At 33.8% G+C, this 5,783-nt stretch overlaps 1 non-coding gene across 1 annotated transcript; it reads left to right on the top strand.

Moving 5' to 3' along the window:
• Positions 1 to 565: 565 nt before the first annotated feature.
• LOC145240458 (U1 spliceosomal RNA) lies at positions 566 to 727 on the top strand. Its single transcript, XR_013862513.1, has one exon. It is a non-coding gene; the product is annotated as a U1 spliceosomal RNA (small nuclear RNA).
• The last annotated feature ends 5,056 nt before the right edge of the window (positions 728 to 5,783 follow it).

Below are 5,783 nucleotides of genomic sequence, written 5' to 3'. Positions count from 1 at the left end.
ATTTGATTTTTCTCTGTATAAAAAAAAAAAACAGAAAAAAACTACTTGATCAAATAAGGTTAATTTTTTTTTTTTTTCAGAGAACTTCATTCTATACCCGGCACGTACAATATAACTTTTTTACAATATTTTTATTTTTACTTTCTTCATTAAACTGTACAAGTGGCAATAAATGAAATACAAAACTGTTTGATTTCATTCAAGAAAAAGTGGTTGTTTTTATTTTTACGCTTTGGTTTGAATTTTACAAGTTTTTATTCGTTTGTAGTTATTCTCCTTGAAAAGATTGTGAATTTATGCAGTTGACATGTAAACGATCTTGACATTGAATATTACAGTAAAATGTAAGTTCCGTTAAGAATTAAGGTATTTTGTGAAAATGTTGGTAAGTTTAAATGATAGTACATTATTTGTTATGGATTATTGTTATTGGTGAATGAAAAAGTTGTGATATACTGATATTCGTGAGAATTGTATGGAGGTATTTTAGTTTTTTATTAGTATTTGTCTGTGATGAGTATAAAATTGTGATATAAAAACAGTGGTGTGCACTGCATAAATAATTATACTTACTTTACGTAGGAGTAACGGTGATCACTAAGGCCGTTCCCCAGAGCGAGGCCCATCCATTGCACTGCGGTTGGGTTGACCTTTGCGATCATCCCAAATGTGGACAACTCGGATGTGCTATTTCTAAGTGTGGGGTCTCCGTACATGCTCACCCCGATAATACAATCAAAATCAGAAATCATTCTACACTCCCTCTGCTGAATCACCCTCTTTACACACCACAAAACCATTTCTCTTGACCAGTTTATTATTCACTTCAATTTCAACGTTCTGATGGTATCTAATTTGTATGTACATATAATCAACGTTTAAACATAAGGAATTCGCCCAGTTGTCGCCTACAGCTACTGAAAGTGTCTTCTTTCGCTATACAGTGTGGGGCATAAGCCCTGTTACAAAGTTTCCGAACTATTTTTTATGATAATATTAAAATAAATTTACTATTTAATTGTCATCATATGATAATGTAATGTATGATTCCTTTTTTTTTTTAGAAACAAAAGATACTAATTTTTAAACAATGTCTGTTGAAGAGAAGATTAATCATAGAGACACACGAGAAAAGCTTGCGTTCTCCAGAAATATTCACGTTGGGGAAAAACCTCAAAGTCAAAAAATTTTCATAAAAAAGGACGATTGATCATTACCTGGAAACTTCGTTGATACAAAGATAAACAACGATCTGGCCGTCCCCATATCTTAAGAACACATAAACCTATCAAAAATGTTAGGGAAAATCCAAAAAGATCCATGAGACAAATGACAAACAAAGACCACACAACAACAACAAGAACTATGCGAAGTATATGTCAAAGTGACCTACAAATGTCACCCTATAAACTCCAAAAAGAGACAGCTTCTTCTCTCTGCACCCACAATTGCAAAGAGACTCATGAGACGTTGACTCATGTTAAACCATATCAGAGAAGGCACGTTCATTATTTTCATCTTCACAGATGAAAAGTTATTCTCACTTCAACAATCCCACAAGCATCAAAATGATAAAAGTCCTTGTGCAAAGTGGTGAGACAATACCTGATAATGCAGGAAAGATTTTCAGAACGCAGAAACCATCATCAATGGTGGTCAAGATTACAAAGAACGTTACATTGAGGACATTTTTAAAGTTGCACTAACCCTAGGTGAGTCTTATATATCACACTCCTATACTCAGCACCGACAGACATTAATAACATAATAACATTCTGTGTTTCAACAAGATGATGCGAGAAGCTGAATTGCTCAAGTAATACAGCAGTGGTGTAGAGACAACTTTAGTCCTGGATCAGCAAAGAGAAATGACCTCCCTCATCACATGATCTTAATTATTCTTTGTGGTCAATCCAGGAGAGTGAAACCTTCTTTATTCCTTGTCAAATATTAAAGCTTTCAAAATAAAATTGAACAAATGCTGGGAAAAAAATTCCATTAGATATTGTGCATGCTGCTATAGGTAATTCCACCTAAAAGACTTCGTAGTTTAATGAAGGCTCAATAGAAACATTTTGAATAATATTTATGCCATATTTTTCTTTCAGCATTTGCTAATCATTTTCTGTAATTAAGTTTTGTTATAAATTATTTTGTTGGAATAAATCTGAGTTTTATTTTTGTAACAGTATTTATGTCACATTCTGTAGATCTATGAACTAAAATGTCTAACAACCTCCAACATAATCTGTGTGTCTGTTGGTTGAATTCCACTCATGACCCTGTAAATTGAACACCTAAACCAACTTGAACGATGTGTACACACTTTTTCGGGTTCCAAAATTATGAATTTATGGGAAGTGGACATTATTGATAGATTATCCGTGAAAAGACCCAATTCTCTCAACTTAATTGTGAAGGGATTAGCTTGTGTCTGGTAAATAAACAATGCTTTCATCCCCTATCGCTTTTTCTTTTCTTCTTTGTCTCAATATCTCTTTCTCTCTCTCTCTCTCTCTCTCTCTCTCTCTCTCTCTCTCTCTCTCTCTCTCTCTCTCTCTCCTTACTCTCTACCGTGCTCCATCTGTTGCTTTCTTTTTCGAATTCTATTGCTCCATCACATTCGCATTCACACCTTCTTCTATTTACCCCTTTCTCTCTCTCTAATATTTCTTTTTTATTCTATCTTTATCCTTTCTCTTTCTGTCTTTTCTAATTCTGCTTCTCTCCTCATCTGTTTCTCTCTTCCTCGACACGACTCCCAAATCCCTCCTCTCAGTAGCAGTCTCATTTATTCTAATTCTCCCCGAACTGTTCTCCATTCCACCCCTTTCTCATTCCTCTTTTTCTTTCGACTTTTCCACCCCTTTCATCGCATCTGTTGCTCTTCTTCCTCTGCCATCCTCATCTTATCCTCTTTTACTCATTCACATCCATTCTAATTCTCCCAGCACTTTTATCTTCATTTCATTCCCCTTCCTCCCCCTTTTTCATACTATCATCACTCTCCCTATCTCTTTTTTCCATCCCATCTCTTCTTGCTTTCTACGACTCCCCCCCCCCTCTCTCTCTCTCTCTCTCTCTCTCTCTCTCTCATCTGTCTTATCTCCTTTGTCACTCTCTCTCCCAGGCAATCTATCACTGTCTCTTATTCCTTCTCCATTCATCTCCATCGATTTCATCTGTTCTCTCTCTCCCTCATATATCTCTCGCCTCTCATCATTGTACCTTGCTTTCTCTGCCGCCAGGTCTTCCCTCTTCTTCCCCTCCTTACACTTCGCTTTCCCTATCCTTCAGTCCTTCAACTAAAGTAATCTAGAATGCTGCACGCTAAAATACGATATTTTAATTACATGCAGATTCCATATTTATTATTATAAACTCAATTCTTTACTGGTTATTGTATTGTACCTCAAATATATTAATGATTCAAAAGTTTTTAAAAATAATGACGAGTACTATTAGCAAAGATCAAAACCAAAACATTTGTGTCGAAATGTGCCTGCAAAGTTTCATTTTTTTTTTTCAATTTAGCTTCAATTTTCTTCAGTGAAAATTCATTTCGATTTTCTTCCACGTGGTCGAATGCCCCATACATTTATAGATTTACTCTAAAAGCAGCTTGATATGCTATACACAATGTAGAAAATATACACAAATACAAATGTGTGTAATAGTAAACTCAAATTAATTGTCCAATAAGAAAATAGAAAAACATAAAAGTTTAATTACTAAAGTTCTTTTTAAAGAATATGCAAATTAGTACAATCACAAATCTATGTGAAAGGCGATAACGTATGTACAAATATAAATGTCTGTAAGCTAAATCTTATCTGGGAAATCTCTGAAGCATGAACAAAATTTAGAAAGAAGGAGCCTCGACAATTTCTTTGTCAATGAAGAAGTAAATACCTGGGATGATGCAACTCATAAAACTGAGCCGAACTATACCTCATTCAAACAAGAAAATTATGCATTTAAATTGCCATAAAGATGTTATATGGCTTCTATGAGAACAGGTTCTGCACTTTCATTTAACTGTATTCTTTCTGTATTATGAAATGCATATTATATATATATATATATATATATATATATATATATATATAAATAAATTAAATAAGATATGTATTATATACGCTTGAAGACAGACCCAACGCATTGTTACAAAATAAACAGATGTTTATTTTGTTAGAAATTTATGTTAAAGTCCATAAATATATTTCGACAGAAACTGTCATCTTCAGTATGTCGTGTTTTTTTTTGTTTGTTTTTTTTGCATGTTCTTGTTGGAGCAAAGAATTAGCTGTTTGTTGTTTCCATAGTAGTTTTTTAAATCTCGGAATAGTGCGTTGATCATGCGACATTTGCGTTAAGATTTTGTTCCTTAGAAGTGCCGGTTGAGTTTGAATTAAATAAGAGACGTATTATATACGTTTGAAGCCAGACCCTACGCAACGAGACTTAAAAATCTACCGTAGAAACAACAAACGGCTAATTCTTTGCTCCAACAACATGGCAAAAAAAAAAAAACACGACATACTGAAGATGACAGTTTCCGTCGAAATATATTTATGGACTTTAACATAAATTTCTAACAAAATAAACATCTGTTTATTTTGTAACAATGCGTAATCCAATTCACAAAATTTCCACTACTTATGATTACTACGCTATAATCCTATGGACAAATGTATACCCATTAACCCTTATCCTCGAGTGGTCTCCGGGCCTTGATAAGTGGTGATTCCTTTGTAAAAAAAAAGAGTTTCATAATGTAATCATGTGGTTATAGTTTACTGTCTTGTGGTCAAATCTATTTTTATGCCGATTGCTCGACTTCACCGTTTGTACAATGTGTGTGGGAGGGGGTATAGGATGGTCTTTCCATGTAAATAAGAAGAATATTAGATAAGTAAAAATGAGATTAGGATAAGCCTAGAATCGAACCCTGTACGCAAATTTAAAAAATGGAATGTTAGAAATTAAGTCTATCGTTAATTCTTTTAGAAATCTGAATATTAAATATGTCAGTAAAAGAATGAACAATGCAAATTAAATTATATTGTTTAAAAATAGGTTAGTTATACATTGAGGATTTTTTTTGTTCCCCAAAAGTGTGTTTGGACAATCATGTGTAAAGCCACATGAAATTGGTCACGTTTGAAAAACACACTTCTGACATCATAGACAAAGGACGTTTCTCCATATTATGGGTTCGGATTTTAGTCAGTCATCAAGTCAGTCAGTCAGAGAGTTGGAGTCTGAGTTTCTTAGAGGCGAAGGATGGAAGATTAACCATGTAGATCCAGTTAAATTCCTGACATCATCGACGGTCACACTAATAAAGAAGTCATCATTATGTTGTAACTGTTGTCTTCTGTGATCTCCTTCATCACGAACAAAAGGTAATTGTGTTTATCATCTTATAATGAACATTGTGTAACCCTTTGAAGATTATGTATCTCCTCTGTTCTGTGTTAAGAACTGTGCATCATATCACCCTCTCCTCAGTATATGTTAAGAAGAACAATCCCCTGTCTGATATAAATGTCATTATCATTCTGTGTTATAAGAACTGTTAATACGAAGTCCCCAAGAAATATAAGAACTGTATAAATGTCTCCCTCGTCATCGATATATATGTGCCCCAATATGAACCCCCATCATCTAAATATCGAACTCCTGCTGCACAACATTATTACTATACACATAGATTAAAAAAACTTGTCAAAAAACAAATATATAACAAATGAATGTTATCAAATGCAAGATAATTTACT

The sequence above is a fragment of the Euprymna scolopes genome, chromosome 19 (genome assembly GCF_053919585.1).
Source record: "Euprymna scolopes isolate OS-2025 chromosome 19, ASM5391958v1, whole genome shotgun sequence".
In the NCBI taxonomy this organism is placed as follows: Eukaryota; Metazoa; Mollusca; class Cephalopoda; order Sepiida; family Sepiolidae; genus Euprymna; species Euprymna scolopes.
The sequence above is the reverse complement of the archived record's forward strand: the minus strand, read 5'-3'. Positions and strand labels throughout refer to the sequence as shown.